The sequence below is a fragment of the Varanus komodoensis genome, unplaced genomic scaffold (genome assembly GCF_004798865.1).
Source record: "Varanus komodoensis strain SLA01 unplaced genomic scaffold, ASM479886v1 scaffold4, whole genome shotgun sequence".
Taxonomy (NCBI): Eukaryota; Metazoa; Chordata; class Lepidosauria; order Squamata; family Varanidae; genus Varanus; species Varanus komodoensis.
The window spans coordinates 60,768,138-60,786,135 of NW_025335941.1; the positions used below are offsets into that span (position 1 = coordinate 60,768,138).

The following is a 17,998-nucleotide window of genomic DNA, read 5'->3' on the forward strand; positions in this document are numbered from 1 at the left end:
TACAGAGACAGAACAGGCAGTCTCTGTATTAATGCATCTCTCAGGTGTGGTTGTCTAAGCAGGTGTGTAGTTCAGGAATGGCTGGGACACAATTTGGATCTATTCTGTATCTCACCAGCTTCACCAGATGGTGAAGAAATGAACAGAGCCTCATTCTTAATGAGGACAAGGTGGTTAATGGCTCCCCAGAATCCAGAGAAATAGATTCTGGATGTGATGGTCTCACTTCACATCACTGGTCTTCTCATTAGATGGGAATAAATATGTCAAAATGTGGCAAGCCATCCCTGCTGCATCTGGGAGCCATTTTGCTTATTCTGTTGAGTAGACTCTGGGTTGTCCCCCAGAGTTCCTCCGTGATGGTATCATGCTATGAATCTACAGTCCCAAAGGGAAACAGTCCTGTCTCATTGCTGAGAAATGGAGATGTAGTTGGCACCAAACCAGCGAACAAAACACAACTCCAATGTCTGACCACCATCCAATTTGGGGAATGATTTGAGGAATGAGGGATCATACACAAGGACAAACATGTTCTAGACCCATCAGCGTAACACTGTGTCTTTCAGTTAGAATGTGTTTTTGGAGGCTTTGCAGTGATTTCAGGAGAACATGGACAAATCCTAGACCAGTGATGGCGAACCTTTCAGAGACTGAGTGCCCAAACTGCAACCCAAACCCACGTATTTATCGTCAAGTGCCAACACTGCAATGAAACCTGAATACTGAGGTTTCAGTTTAGAAAAAAACAACTCACAGCCAGTCCAAGCAAATACACACACACACACACACACACACACACCCATCCATTCATCCTTGGCAGTGCACTGACCAGCCATGCAAAAGCTCAGATGAGTTGCGGCTAATGACTCACAGCTCATGACGTCATTGCCTGGTCCCACTACTCCTTTCCAAGCATGCGCATGACCCCTATGTGCACTATTATCCGATGCTCGGCTGCTGGGGTGATGCTTGGGTGACTTGGCTCGCGTGCCGACAGAGAGGGCTCTGTGTGCCCATTGCGGCACATGTGCCATAGGTTCGCCACCACTGTTCTAGATTATTCGAGGGGCTGAGGGAAGAACAGGTGAACAGAACACAGGATTGCTTCATGGACTGAGAGCTCCCCAAAAGCAGTTCTGGGGGAAGGGTAGGATACTATTTCCAATGATCCTGGTAAGCTGCAATTGCAAATTGAATTTTGTCTACCTTGTCTTTGAATTATCGTTTTGCTTGGGAAATATCTTCATGGTCAACATGGTTGGTCTTCGTACAATTTGTGTTTGCACGAGTATTACTGGGCTTGCAGAGAGGGGTGATGGAAGAAAAGACTCTCAATCGAGTTACTGTTATTAATTTCTTAAGCACACCCACACAGTACAACATAGTGTCAAAGTGATTTACTGCTCAGTGGAATGTGTAAGGTGTGCAATGTTCCATGTTCCTTAAGTCCAAGCGAATGACTACCAATTTAAATTATTGGTGAGTGGAATTAATTTTGCATAAGTTGCACTGAATATTTTATAAGCAGTTGTTTTCTATGAATTGATGAATTTCTCAAGATGCTGGTTGGCTTGTCAAATATTTATGGTGGACCTCATTTGGTCAAACTGGCCTCTTGCTGTTTATGGTTTTATGTCCAGGATGATTTGTTGTGTCTGTTCCAGTTTCTCGGAAGAAAGTTGCATTGGCCACTGGCTAAATGGGAATGCTGGTTTAACAAGCTTGCTAAGTATTGATTTATCATTTCATAAGACAGAGCAAACATCACCCATCAAGAAAATGGTGCAGATCGGTAGACCTACTGCAGAAATGGCACAGAGTCCTTGTTCTACATTTCCAAAGAATATACAGTATTTTAAAAAAGATTGGCCAGTTCCAGTGGATACTGGAATGATCCAGTGGATACTGGGGGGTGCAGACAGCCATGACAGTGGGTGATGCCACACAGCAGTCAAGAGGCAGGACCGGGAAGCAAGACTATTGATCTTGATTATTGATTTTTTTTTTAGTTTCTTTTTGTTAGTTTTGTTGGCTAGCAGAAAATAACAATAAAACATTTATTTTTTTAAAAAAAAGGAAGCAAGAGTGGCCCAAAACAGGTCCCAAGCAGGGAGAACGTGTTCCAACGTGTGTTGGGAGAACCCTTATGTAGTTCCTCAGCATAAGTTCCTCTCTAAGGCTCGGCCTCGTGGCTGGAGGATGCTGATCCTTAAAGGACCAATGCTCTTGCCTGGAGCCTGGAAGTCCAGTGACCCTCCTTCATCTCTTGCCTGAGCTTTCTGCCTGTGGCATGAGGCCCTTAGGATGTGGCTGCTGGTTCCTTGGGGGTGTCCAGCTGGGGGGTAACGGTCTGTGTGGTTCCGAGGGACTGCTGGCCATCTGGGTCATGACAAAGGTCCATGGAGGCATTGTGACAAAGGGACTGAGCTGTGCATGAAGAGTCCTCTGGTGTGTGTCAGACTTTGCCTATCACCTCTCCAGGTGGACTTGGGACACCTCCCCATCTCAGCCTAAACTCCCAAATCATAACTTGGGGATAACAACACTGAAGGACCTCATGGGGTTCTTGTAGGGCGGCCTCTCCTAACTCTCAGCATTCCTGACCATGCTGGCTGGTGCCCATAGGAATTGAAAGCCAAACTTCTGGGGGGCATCAGGTTGAAGAAGGTTGTTGTAAGGACTATATCTTAATGTGTGCCAGACTTTCCATATGCTCTGAAGCAGACTCCTTAAATATAGTGCTCACCAGATATTTTGGATTAGAACCCCAAGAATTCTTGGCCAGTGACCATGCTGGCTGGGGCTCTTGGGAGTCGTGTCCAAAACATCTGGTGAGCACCAGGTTGCAAAAGGATACTCTGTATATACAGTATATACACTGTTCTTTATCAGCAACATTATTTTAAAAATCCATGTGAATCTTTGCTGTTAATGTTGTAAAGAAAAATACTGTAAGAGTGAAAAAGTTCTTGCTTTACAGAAGATACTGCCCTGACACGTTTTGATGGCCAGTGGTGTGAAATGACTTTTAAAGGGGATTAAACAACCCCATTCCCAGCCTCCCATTTTACCAAGGGAGAATTCTATCAGAAGCTCCGAAAGATGGAGCTCCAAACTAATGGGCAGCTTCATGGCCGAAGCAAAACAGTATCTCCTGCATTATTATTTCATACTTTCTATAGAGATCTAAGGAAAGTGGTGATTCCTCCATGCCTGTTACTTATTCCTGTGTGATTTGTTTCTGTTGGGGTGTCCTTCCTTCTTGCAGATCAAAATAAACAGGTTACAGTACAACTACAGCTCTTCTAGCCAGTACTCTTAAAATAAGAAGCACTATTTTACCAAATTCCTAATTTTGTATAGTTTCAGATAGAACAGGACTGCTCTGTATTACATTTTTGTGTAAAGGACGATGCATTGATTTTGACATTTGTACTTAGAATATTTTTTAGAATGGCTTTAGGGCAATTGTAGTTAGTCATGTATGCAGCTCCCTGGGTGACTTTTGGCCAGTCATCCATTCTCAGCCCAAGCTGCCTCACACGGTTGTGGTTGTGAGAACAAGACAGAGGAGGAGGAGAATTAGGTAAGATGCCTTGAGTTCCCTAGAAAGAAAAAAAAGTGGGATATAAATAAATATAGGAGATAGCCGCATAATCAGTGATCATTAGGTAACTAAAAGGAACATCCATGGATCAGAGGCAAAATTAGCACTAATAGGCTAGCTTGGTGGGCTTCCTCGGGGCATTTACTTAGTCACCTCCGGAAGCAGGACGAGAATCCAGCTACAGTTCTTGATCGTATTCCAACCCCTTCTTTGCTGAGAGCAACCAGATTTAGGACGGATGAGAATCAGCTACTGATTTAACTCCTCAAGTTCATATTGGGGCAGATAATGAGGAATATTCACTGCCACCTTGCAGAACCATACGTAGACATGCACCAGACTGGATTTCAATTCCAAACCCGGCAATTGGAAGCCCAGAACCTACTCAGATCTTTACCATGGTGCGCTGTAAAGACAGAGCTCATTGTGGGCCTTCCTCACACCAGCCGCTCGCCAGGGAAAGCAGTGCTGTCATGGGAAAGAAGGCACTTGATCCAGCACGTCCACATGGTTCCTCGATTACGTGAACTGCTGGAACCATGTGGGGAGAAGCCACAGGGCTGGTCATTCATGGTAACCTGAACCTCCATGCATTCCTGGTCCACGAATGAGAGTTTCCATCTTGCTTTTTCCCATTGTGTTGCTCAAAGTGACATAGCCAGGGCTCCACACACACTGCCTTTTACCCAACCTCAGACCAGGCCGGTACCACCTTCGATCCAGTCTAGTGGCTGGTGTCCAGCTGCCTCCAAGCCTACAGTGGCCTGCTCTGCACACGCCTTCAGGCCACTGCAGGCTTGGAGGCAGCCGGACACCAGCATGGGCTTGAGCTGCAGCTACCACATCCTGAAAACATAACAGTCAGTGACCCTGAGGCCCAGCACCGTATTCTACCAGCTGCCTTGAACGTGCTTTTGCTGCTCAAGAACAGGCTATGCACTTCCCCCTCGCACCTTCTCCCTGTACAGTAACACCCACTGGAAATAGAACCTGCAGGTTTCCTCCATCCAGAACAAGCTGCCTCCTCGTAAAAAGCCTGAGGGCCTCCCAGGCCGGGGAGTGAATTAAAAAAAACAAACTATTTCCAGCATGGTGTGGCAGGGAGGGAACTGGAAGTGCAGGAAACATGGCTTCAGTTTTTACCTGCAGGGCAAGGCAATGCCTCAGACTCAGCCCATGGTCTTGCTGTGTACTCTCGGTACAACATCTCTACAGTGGTTCTAGCACAGCAGTCATTCCTGGGGAGGAACAACAATACCTACCTTATACATTTCGACTAGCCATACATCTTTCGACGAACCAACCGGCACCCTATTTTAACAGCACGTATAAATGAAAGATGCCCGTTAATTGCTGGCTGACTGGGGAGAGCCATTGACTGAAGATGTTTGCATTTGTCCTGTTTGTGGATTTGTGTATCCCTGTCTGGGGTGGAGGTTGTGGTGTGTTGTGTTGTGCCTGCACATTACTTCTTGGTTCTCTCTTTGTCATGGCCATAAGATTGCGATCCTGAGAGATCAGCTGTGTTGTCGTGAGATCTTTTGTAAGGGATGCGTCTTGAAGGCAGAGCCATCCCAACGAATAAAGATCAATCTCTTAGGGGTATTAGGAATGGGAAGTGGTGATGCAGATATAATGGACACAGTAGGGAAGTAAATGATTCCAGCTTATAATTTCAGTTGCTGTTGCTGCTTCTGCTGCTGTTATTCATTACACATCTATACCACCCACAGGCAAAGCAATTTGGGTGGTTCACAACATTTTAAGTCACCCATCCAGATTTCAACCAGCCCTGACCCTGCTTAGCTTCCAGGATTAGACAGGATCAAGCACTCCAGGCTGTATGAAAGCTGTACACTGATGTGCATCCCTTTCATACTCGCCTACAGACAGTGCAGTTATTGCTGCTTCAGAGCCTGAATCAACACCATGAGGATGCAGGATCCATGTGCACAAGTGTTTCTTAGCATACGGGTCTGTGCTTGGGATGAGATTGCATTTCTCTGCAGTGCTTGGCCTTCATCATGTGCTGCTTATCTGTATTGCTTGGTGTTATGCCAGTGAAGACCCGGAGCAGATAGGAAGTTTATCAGCATTCCTGCTAAGAAAACTGTTCATGTGTGTGGAATTGGGGAGTGGGGGACATTTTCTTTAGCTGGTGAACCTTCTGTTTGTGAGCTTTCCCTAACCGAGAGGGTGTTTCCACTTGCTGATCCTTCTCTGAACATCTTTTCTCTCTACCTTCTTGGAGAGTCTACTGCCAAGGTTCCTTCTTTCAAGTTAGGTCTAGAAAAGAATGTATGTAAAATACTTGGTTTACCTCCAAAAACCCAAATAGCAGCAGCTCTTACAAATTCCCATGAAATATCCCTGGAGCAAGAAGTTTAACTGTATGGGCTGAGCACAAGGGGAGCATTTTAGGTGGAAATTCCCTTTTCAAACAATGCCACCAAATTTCGAGAAAAAAAATGGAAGGTGACCATCACACATGAAGAATTTCAAATAAAATCCAAGTTGGTCAATCTAACTTAGCTAAAACATTTGACCTGCTTGAATAAAATCTTGGGTTTCAGAGCAAGCACAGAGTTTGTAGGAGATGGTCGAGAAAGTGCATCTTTGGACTCAGGTTTAACTTGTTCCAAGATGTAACAAATTTCTACAGGCTGAGCAACCCGCAGGCCCATTATTGTGTCTGGCTAGTTTTAAAATTATATTGTCAGGTGAAATGGAGAGGCCAGGCAGGACAATTACGCTACCATCTGGTCTGGAATAGCTGGCCGGTTTTCCGCTTATTTTATTTTTCTTTGGTTTTTGAGGGGAGGGAATTATTTGTGCTTTTTGTGTTGTTTCAGGTGGCTGGTGGTCTCTTTTTCATGTCTTAATTCAAGGTTTATCCATGAGATTTTATGTTTGCTTTGTCCCCTGTATGCATCTCCATAAGTACAGTCTTGGGTAGTCAGGATATTCAATGCACAATATTCTTCATCCTTGTTTTGTTTTGTGATGAAATGCTTAGAAATGCAAGGCAAGGAGTGCTTGCTTGCCATCAAGTCTGTGATTGGCTCCTTCTGGACAGGAAGGAGTTTCATAAAAGGTTTTCTGTTCCAGTGGTGCATCTCTTGAGGCTGCATGTTGGGCTTTGCTTTGGTATTGATTTGTTCTTTGATCCTGGTATTCTGTTCCCCCCTCCCCAGATTGTTCTTGGGTTCTGAATCCTGGCTTGTTCTCATGCACCCTTTCTCTGCCCTGGAGGGAGAAGGGCGGGAGGGACTAGATAAGGGGAAATGCAGTGCTGGAAATTTCCAAATGTTTCGAATGTCAGCCAATAGACAGGGATGCTGGCAGTTGAATTCCAAAATGGCTGGAGATCTCTTTTTGGCGCACCCCCTAGTCTAAACCCCACAAGAGTAATTCTGCCACTTGTAGCTACGGTTCTGTCCTGGCAAAGAAAGAAGGTCCAAGAATTAGTGCAGAGGTTGAATTTCAGATTATGATTTGAATTAATGATCTGATATATCAACTTCAGGATTCTGCTAAGCAGCCATTGAGCTCCTCCACCCCCACTTTTTAAATTTAGCATTTCAATCAAACGTTTGACAAACCTGCATGTGATCTCCAGCTGAGGAGAGGCTTTTTGCTTTAGAAAGGCTGAAGGAGATCCAGCCAAAAATTTGGGTAGGAGGTATGAGGTTCAAATACAGATTTTTAACTTGCACCTGTCACAAAAGTGATTGGCACCAACACTTTTCAATCAGCAGCGCTTATACCATCCCTAGAGGCTACCCAATTCTCACTTTCATGATGGACTAGATTAGAAAGCTGGGGACAGAAAAGGGATTTTAGATGATTCTTAAATCCAGTGTCAATTTAACATATCCCTTTCCTACAGAGTTTAGTGTCTGTGTACAAATTAGTATTTATTAGCATGACATGCTGTCTTTATATATTTCTTTGCAGGCAGTGCAAATATATGTGTTTTTTTCTTCTCCAGTTCTAATTTCTTGGCTTAGAAGAAACCTAATAATCATATTGTTTTTTCCGTTGCTAATGTTTTGGCTGGCTAAAATATACCAACATTTTTTAAGTTAGTCACTGCAGAAATGTTGTCAAGATTTCTCACCAGTTACTGGCTTTTTGAGGCTAAACGGGGAATTGTCAGTGGTGGAAAAGCTCGATGTATTTGGAAAGGGGAGAATCAGATCAGATGTCTGATAACAATGGAGGAAAGTTGTTTTCATTATGTGGTGACAATTAGACCATGCTTGACTTCAGGAAATGTGCCTGCATTGCCATTTCACTGAGGGTTTGATCGTGTCTGTTCTGACATCTGTACCACTGACAAATACCTCACCCCAGGATCCTCAGTCTTCTTAATGCTGTGTTGGTGGAGAAGGTGAATTTTCATGCTGAGGATTATTAGGAAAACAGCTAAAAATTACGACAGACCCGAAAGAAAACCACAGTTTTACCAAACGTAGAATATTGTGTGCAGTTCTGATCGCCTGGTGTCCAAAAAGACATGTTGAAATTGAGAAGGACCTGGATTTTTTTTAACAAAACTATCAAGGGCTGGATCGTTTCTCCTATATGGAAAGACCAAAGCATTGGAAAAACTGGAAGGAGACTCAGTGCTCATCTGGTCCTAGTCCCTGCTCAATTCAGGATGCAGCCTCAGCATCCTTAATAGTTGGCCATTTATTTTCCGATTCAGTAACTCCAGTAAAGGAGAATCCACGCCTCCAGAGACATCCCTAGCAGACTGCAGCTCCCAGCATCAGGCTCTTCTCCAGTGAGTTGCTCTTTCTCATTAGGTGGGCAAAGTATTTGAGCTTCATCTTCAGTACCTGAGCAGTCATGGCTGATTTCCTTTAAGACTGACTGATCTGATCTCTTTGCAGTCCAAGGGACTCTCAGGAGTCTTTGCACACCATACAAAATTGTATAAAGAAGCATCATGTTCTTCCCATCTTTTTTCTAAACTTAAAGGCTTAAACTTTGTGAGGTTGCCTTGTAGGGTAGTAGCTTTTAATTTCTGTCTCTTATCTAACAGTTCCTGGCATAGAGCTTACATTTTTCACTGCTATTACATAGTGGGTCTTTCTTCCAGAATATAGTTGTTACTTTGTAAAACACCATATGCATTAACAGTACATTATTATTGTTATTATTCTTCAATCATTCAGCCCAGCTTCTGTTGAGACTAATCGCAGTGCAGATTTACCAAGCTAGATGGGTGTACATATACAACTGTATTACTCTTGAAAGCATCCCTAAATTGCATTTTAATTTGAAGGCTCAGTGTTTGGAATCCCTTAACTTGAAGCCCCTTGTAGAAGTTCAGTAAATAAACTTGCAGTTAGCGAGCAACCAGTGTGCTTGCATTGAAACACATTCACACATGCAGCTTCTATAAGAATATATTTTAAAATTACAGGCCAGGCATTGTACATTTAAATTAGGTCACAGAATTTGAAGTATACTTGTTTGCATAGGTTGGACCATTTCTTTCTCTCATTAGTGGGAACGGAGGTGGAATTTGTCAGGTTTGCATAGCTCTGCGCTATTGAACCAGTATGTGAACGGAGATTCAGCACCTTTCAATGAAAAGATGTAAACAAAATATGCATATTGATGAAAAGTGTGCCCAAAATGCATGCATTAATGAAAATAACATTTGAAGATGAGGGAAGCTGCTTGCAAAAAAGATTACGTCAAGCCAAACTGCATGCAAAAAATAAGAAATGGCGTATGATCCATTTCGTGAGCAGTGTATTTGCAATCCATCAAGTCACAGATTTCAGCTATGGAAACTGCCTTGACTTCTAATGTATTTCTTGAGTACTCAGAGTGGTGCTCAGGCTTCCCTGTGACTAGTGGCTCCGTGTCATCATAAACAGGCTGGGCCTCTTAAATAGACAAATGGTTTAACATTAACACTTGTGCCACTTGCTTCTCTCTCCTGCGTTCCAGTTCATAATGCCTCCAAACAACTGTAAAAAATAATGGTTTAATAAACAGGCTGCCGCTGCAGGTCCATTTGCTCCAGGAAGCACAGATATATTGGATTTGCTGATTGCTTCCAGAGAGTGACTGGTTTGTGTGATTTCTGCATGCCATTTGTGTCCTCTGATCATGCAAAGCTTGCTCGGCTCAACTCAGGCTTGTCATCCTCCAATATGCACAAGAGTCCTGTCACCACCAAGGTTTCTCTGCATGACTCTAGAGCTGCCTCTGTCTTAATTTCTCTGTCCCATTCTAGATCCTAATTCGGCTCCTTATCTGGACAATGTTTAGGTTCATGGTGGCATCCTCAGATGCCATGTTTTATCCTGCCTGGTTTGTCCTTTTCATCTGGGCTTCAACTTGAACCTCACTTCTCCTGGTGAATTCCACTTCTGCTGGTCATTGTACTAGGACTGGAACTATGAAGGAATATGTGAGCATTTGGACCTACCAATGCTGCAGAATCTTTGGGGTTGCAGCTTACAGCATGGCAACATCAGGGGTGTCTTCCCAGGTCCACTGTCTCCCCATACTTGCTGGATGTGTCATAGCTGACAATGGGGAAGGGTTTTTTTTCTGTTTTCTTCCATGGGCTGGTGATGGGATCTGCCATCAGGAGATTCAACTTCCATTTATTTTTCTACATTAGCATTGCATGCATGCTCCTCATGTCTGAATAGTGACAAATTTCAAGACCTCTCATGTTTATGCGAGGTTGAGTTTTCTTAGAAGGAGACTCGTGGAGGCTTATGATGTTCTGTGAAATGATGTTCATTTGGTCCTAAATACAGGATGTGTATAAGTTGCAGGTTGACAGCATTAATACTCTAACAAGCTTCTTTCTCCATCACATTTGTGGGAGAACCCAGAAATGCACCACAGAATTTTCTGCACCATGAAGCCATCCCCTCTGCCTCTTCCATGGCAGTTTCAGCATGGAAGAAATGTCTGCCAGTGAGGTTGGTTGCTCCAACATCAGTGCAGCAATGCTGCCCTTCTGAATTGTAGTCTGAACCATGTGCTCAGGCCAAGAGTAAACTGCAGAGTGGATATCCTGACATTGGAACCACTAGTCTCCACTGCTTTTTTGCTTCATCCTCGCCGCAGCTGCTTCCTTGCCTTGCCTGGCCTGGTGGTGGGAAAAAAAGATGAGCAAGCTAAACCCATCTCCTATGAGTTGTCCTAGCTCGCAGCAAACCACCAGAATGCTACTGGCTATCAATTATCATTTGGCACCTCTTAAGAACATGGTTTCAAGTCATGCTTGCTTGCTGCTGCTGTTATTGTTGTGCGCTGTGAAATCGTCTCTGACTTATGGCAACCCCATGAATGAAAGCCCTCCAAAATGTCTTCTACACAACAGCCCCACTCACTTCTTCAAAGCTCAGTGTTGTGGCTTCCTTTATGGAATGGATGCATCCCATATTTGTCTTCCTTTTCTTCTTCTGCCTCTGACTTTCCCTTGCATTATGCAGTTGGACAGGATCCTGAATGTCCTTGCAATGTGAGACCCTGGATTGTGGAGATCACTATACACACACATGCACGCACAAAGAGTCAGGCCCTTCTACAGTTGCTGTATTAATCCACATTTTGTAATGCTTCTATTCTGCCACTAGATGGTAGCATAGTGCTATTAGTTTCAGACACAGGAAATGAAAGCTGGAGCATCTCAGGACCATGGGTGTGATAAACAGAGTTTCCCCATCTGGCCTGGCAGCTTTTTCCCTTAATTCTGTCCCCTGTGCCTGCTACTGATCATGCCTTCCAGCACAAAGCACAAAGTCTTCCTTTCTCAGCGCTTAGCTTCATAAAATTTGTAAGTGAATATTTAAATCACATTTTGGAACAAGGGCTATACTAAATTCTGCTCCTGGGTTTGTCTACTTGGATTAAGGCACTGATCTCTCAAAATGTGTGTTTGTGCCATGCTAGTATGAATAATTTTAGTAGGGATGCTTGAATAAGTCGATCATTTCAAATTCCAATACTAGGTGACATGCTTTGTACTCCTTGGATTACAGTGTGGATTGAAATTTAACTATCCACCAGATTTGCACACTATGAAAGCTGCAATACAATTATGCAACATGAATATATCAACATATGTTTAGAACTGCACATTCAGAGAATATTTTTCTAAATGCACATTTAATTCTGAGCAGAGTGTCTTCAAAACTGCAAAAATGGATTGCAATGGATTTACAGGTAATTACATGCAAAAGTAACACCGACTGGTAATAAAGTAATTATGCCCATGTCTGCAAAACTGACTGTTTTTGCCTGTATTGTAGGTTAATCCCAATATATTGTCTATTATTTTCTGGAACAGATTGTGCTATCTGGAATTTATTCATTTTTAATGGAAGCTTAAATTATAGTCCTGCAAACTGGATTAATATTTCTTACTTATTTTGACTACAGTACAATGGTTTGGAGGGATTTGGATGATCCTGTTGATTTCTAACGTATGAGGCTATTGGCATAATTTATCACCAATATCCATTTTCAAATCTTATTTTCTGTGATCCCTGGTAGCTGTGTTACAACTACCTTTTACGAACAACAGTTGCAGCAAACCCTTCACTCTCATTCCTTTCCGGAGCCCGTCTCCTTGGCATGACTTCCTCTTATCAATTACTGCAATAGCTGGGCAACATTTGACTTGGACCTGGCAAGGTTCAAGTCCTTATGATGATTCCGTTCTAGGAATCTGTCAAGGCACTGTCTTACTGGATGGTTTCATCCACCATGGGTGACAGATGCTATAAAGATCTGTCAAAAGAAGCCTGGCATTCTTTTGTGCCATCTGGATGCCAAGGAATATTCTAAAATGGAAGTGTAAATGACACTTGATCATCTGTCTTCTTTCTGGGGTGGAAGAAGACTTTGCGTTCCCAAGGGCAAATATTCAGAGAATAGTTTTTGTTTTTGTTTTTTTTAACCGTAACATGGCGGATTTCCTGTTTTCCATATAGGAAAGCACCCCGTACTATGTCATTTATTTATTTGTTTGTTTGTTTGTTTAACACTTTTCTATACCATCCTATTTACAAAGTTCTCAGGACACGCTGTTCCTTTTAAAGCACTGATGCTTTTCATTATGTCCAAAATGTTCTTGTTGATGCTTAAAAGAAGTCAATAATTTAATTGAAACTAATATCCCAGTGGAGAACATAACATAAAACTTAATCCAGCCACAACGTAGCAATAATCAACATCGTTAAAGATGTTCCAGAACTGGAGACTTATTACAGTGGGAAAATAAAAATATGTGGCAAATATATTCCGAAGAAGAAAGTCTCCACCAGCTTCCACATGGTGACTCCCTGTCTGTTCTACTTTCTATGTACCCAGTTGACCAGTGAGAACTGAGGAGGCCTTACTGGTCTTCCTGCAGCTAGTGGGGGTGTCACCAAATGGGGTGCATATATTTTTCCCAGTAAGACACCCGCTCTTCCAAGAGGCAGGAATGGCAGCTATTTTCAAATGCCTCATGGAATTATACCTATTCATACAGGGCCTGTGAAGGACTCAGTAGCTACCCTTTTGTAATGCTTTGTCTTGCAGTGTTTTAATTATATATTATTTTATCTAACTGTGCAATTATTTTGCAATTTATTGTGAACTGCTTAGGGAACGTAATGCTTTATTTTGTGCTTTATGCCTTTCCTTTCTATACTGACCAATAGTTGACATTCTCAGAGTATTTCACAGCATTTGCAATATACAACGGCAATAAAAAAAAAAGGTAGCCTCAAATACAAATAGAATAAAATTGTTGTTGTTAGTCTTGAAGTCATGTCCGACCCATCGTGACCCCATGGACAACATTCCTCCAGGCCTTCCTGTCTTCCACCATCCCCCGGAGTCCACTTAAGCTCACACCAACTGCTTCAGTGATTCCATCTATCCACCTCATTCTCTGCCGTCCCCTCCTTCTTTTGCCATCTATTGTTCCCAGCATTAGGCTCTTCTCCAGGGAGTCCTTCCTTCTCATTAGGTGGCCAAAGTATTTGAGTTTCATCTTCAGGATCTGGCCTTCTAAAGAGCAGTCAGGGCTGATCTCCTCTAGGACTGACCGGTTTGATCGCCTTGCGGTCCAGGGGACTCGCAGGAGTCTCCTCCAGCACCACAATTCAAAGGCCTCAATTCTTCGATGCTCAGCCTTCCTTATGGTCCAACTTTCACAGCCATACATTGCAACTGGGAAAACCATAGCCTTGACTTAGACGCACTTTTGTTGGCAGGGTGATGTCTCTGCTTTTTAGTATGCTGTCTAGATTTGCCATAGCTTTCCTCCCCAGGAGCAAGCGTCTTTTAATTTCTTGGCTGCAGTCCCCGTCTGCGGTGATTTTGGAGCCCAGAATAAAATACTGATGGAAAATTAAAAACACTTTAAACAGCAACAATATTCCATTAAAAGAAAACTAGATCTGTTAAAACAACTGCCTTATCCCATGGCATGTTGTGAACATGCATAATTTCTTTATTGTGGCTAATAGCCACGGATGTGACTAATTCTTTTACATCTTCACTCTCTTTCAGCAAGAACTAGGTAACAGACCTTCCTATTTATCTGTGCTTGATACTTAATTTTCCACACAAAAGATCTTCATGGTGCTTCAAGGGATACTTCACACATTTTAAGGTTTAAAATGCAAATTCATGTATTGTACACTCATCAGGTGATCATTACTGTATTTCCTCTCTCTCTATCTGCCGTTCCCCATTGACTGTGTCTGAGTTTGCTTTTGTGTAATGTGAGAACAGGTTGTTAAGTAAATTATTTTCAGGAATCAAAAATGGCATTTTCTTACTCAGTCAGGGAAAGGAAATGGTATTTCCAACCCCCAGGCTTTTTACTGCCAAAATATATTAAATGTTAGGTTGTATTACCTTTCAGATACAAGTAGATGCATTTTGTGCACTGGATGCCAAATGTATGAGATGGAGGGCTCCATCGAGGAAGCCACAGCCTTGGATCTACAAGAGCTGAGAAGGGCTGTCACGGACATGACATTTTGGAGGGCTGTCATTACAGGCTCACCGCAAATCAGAGACAAGGGCACATCGCAACCAACCGCCACATGTGCCCACCCCACACCATTTCCCCATATGTGCAAGACTCCTAGAACATCAGCTGATGTGGGAGCTTCCAGTGGGTGCCAGCTTTTACCTGCTCGGCTCCAGGGCTTGCGCATGACCATGGACATAAACAGGAATCAAATAACTTAAATGTGAAGTCAATGGAGTTTGAAGATCAGGTTATTTGGGGAGGTGCATTCACTCTACCCAACTCCATCGACTTACTGTTTGGAGTCACTTGATTAGATAAATCACCACCTTTCCCCGCTTGCCTTTTTAAAGAGTACCCCAAGAGGCCCCCCTTTCAAAAAGGCCCCTTGTTAAACAACCACACCCTGACTTAGCATAGAATCATAGAAGAGCAGGGTTGGAAGGGGCCATGAAAGCCATCGGGTCCAGCCCCCTGCTGTTGCAGGACACCACATTACACCATCCCACAGATGGCTGTCCAGTTTCTTTTTGAATGCCTTCAGTGTGGGAGAGTCCCCCACCTCTCCAGGGAGCTGGTTCCACTGCTGTACTGCTCTGACAGCGAGGAAGCTCTTCCTGATGTCCAGCCTGAATCTGGGTTGTTGCAACTTTAACTGATTATTCTGTGTCCTACACTCTGGCATCAGCAAGAAGAGATCTTGACCTTCCTCTTTGTGACAGCCTTTGAGGTACTTCTACAGGGATATCATGTGCCTCCTCAGTCTTCTCTTCTCTTCTCTTCTCTTCTCTTCTCTTCTCTTCTCTTCACTTCTCTTCTCTTCTCTTCTCAAAGCTGAATATACCCAGTCCTCTCAGTCTCTCCTCATAGGCCAGTGCTTTCAAACCCTGGATCATTTGTTGCCCTCCTCTGCATCCTTTCTAATTTTCCTGCATCTTTCTTAAATCTTGGTGCCCAGAACTGGACACAGGATTCTAAATGAGATATGACTAGTGAGGAGAACTATTATACTATAAGTATAGTAACTACTACTACTTATAGGGGAGCTATTATTCTTATGATCTGGAAGTAGTACTTCCATTAATGCATTCCAAGACAGCATCTGCACTTTTTGAAGCTGTATCACATTGTTGGCTCATATGTAGCCTGTGGCCCCCAATAACGCCAAGGTCTTTTTCCTTTTCAGTTCTGTTGAGCCATGTATTTATCTTTCCACTCCAATTATTATTATGCAATCTGTTTATGGTGGTTGTTGAAGGACAAAAGAAGGTATCATAAGAACATAGAAAGAGTCCCATTAGTTCCAGCCAAAGGCCTATCTAATTTTTCATCCTGTTTCCAATAGAAGACAACTTGATGTCTCTGAGAAACCTGCAAACAGGACAATAGTCTTCTTCCACTGTTGGTTCCTAACAACTACTATCCTTCCTTTTATCTGTCCTGAATCTCTCACCATTCTAGAGATGGATAAAGAGCCAGTGATCAAGCTCACCAAATTCTCTGAAACTCAGCTACCTGCTCAACTCCCCTTGATTTGCTCTTGCGTTGGTCATCACTGGTGGTTGTGAATGGGAAAATTGCACACAAAACAAACTGCTAATGAAAATGAAGTACCCCCCCATCTTTGCACATATTCCCCCCATAAACTACACCATGGGTGATTTAACAGTAGCACATTCTGAGAAATGGTGCATTTTTCAAAATCTTCACTGGTGGAGAAAGTTATGCATTTTGAGAAAGTTGTGTACTTTTCAAGGAGTCGCTTTGCACTAGTTGGCCAACCTGCAGATGTTTTCAGAGAATATACACTCCAGTGCATTCTCTGGTACAAACAGAACATTTTCAAATTATTTATGAACTGAAAAAATTCTCATATATCCCTGCCCCTGTCAGATCCAAGTTATAGCACTATGAAATGTGTAGGGGAGTCTTTGCAACCTGCCCAGAAAGAAAGGGACAGGACTTGGATGCTGGGTGACTAAGGCCCATCCTTTATGAATTGACAGCAACTCAGCCACAGCTGAATGAATGTGGGATCCAGCCAAGGCTGGAGTCACTCTGGAAGCTTCCAAATGTATCCCATCCTGCCCTACATCTCTAGCATCTAATATTCAGAACCTCTGGGTGTAAGAGGAGCCATGCTGAATCACAGGCTTATGTCCAGAGGCAGCATCCCTTGGAATATTAGATGCTCAGGACAAAAAGCAAGGGAGGGCTATTGCCTACATGCTGTGCCTGTGAACTTTCCGAAAAGCATCTGCTTGGTCACTGTGGGAAACAAAATGCTGGACTAGATGAGCTATTTGCCATCTCCAGTAGGGCTCTTCTTATCGTCTTATATAAGAGCAGTGCTATGGAAACCCAGCGGCTAATTGGTGATTAAATAAGAGAGGAGCAATTCAGGAAGGGCAGTGCAATTTTTGTGATGATGCTTTTAAAGCTAAACATTTTAGTCCTTAAATTTCATCCAGCAGAGTTTATTAGAGCTGGGATTTCAACATGTTCTGACTCCATTGTCAGAAAGCATCCTTCTATGCTCCTGTCAGATCAAGTTATTTAACTATGGGGGTAAAATTGACCATGGGGGCCGCAGTAGTGGGTCAGCAGATGGCCAATAATCCTATAATTTGGCTAGATTATGATCACTGGCAAAGAAGCACATGGGTAAATTTAATGAGCAAACAATCTTCCAGCTTTCTTAATTGAGTTGGAGTTCCGCTAAACCGCTTAAGCATGGCTGATCATAACATTAGGAGCATTGGCTTTGTACAGTCAGGTTGGTGGATGGGCCTTCTGGCTAAGGAAACACAAATGTCTCTTACACATGGAGACACTAAACATGCTTCTGTACCGGTTCCGATTTCTAACAGGGCTTCAGTGGACTGAAAATAGTTCCACATGGAACATAGATCTCAGCAATAAGAACTGTGTCCTAGCCTTCTCATGCACAGCTATGTGGAAGGAATTTTAGCATATAGCAACCAACACGTTTTAAAACACCACGGAATTCAGTGGGAGTTGTACCATGTACCATGTCTTCCTATGGATTTTTCCTCAGAATTGTTTGTTGTTAGTTGCGAAGTCATGTCTGACCCATCGCAACCCCATGGACGACATTCCTCCAGGCCTTCCTGTAGTTCCAGAGTGGCTGCACACCTGTGCTGCCTTTGCAAAGCTTCTAGGGATGGACAGACAGACAGACGGAGGTCCTGTTGGTGGGTGATTCAAGCTCCTGGGTAGGTGACTTGGGCCCTGTCCTGGATGGGGTTGCACTCCCTCTAAAGGACAGGGTCCGCAGCTTGGGAGTGCTCCTCGGCCCGGAGCTGTCCTTGGAAGCCCAAGTGATGGTGGTGGCGAGGAGCGCTTTC

General features: G+C 43.3%; 1 protein-coding gene across 7 annotated transcripts in view; it reads left to right on the forward strand.

Moving 5' to 3' along the window:
* DLG2 (discs large MAGUK scaffold protein 2) overlaps window positions 1–17,998 on the forward strand; it is a 959,957-nt gene that overhangs the window by 781,516 nt on the left and 160,443 nt on the right. The window lies entirely within an intron of this gene.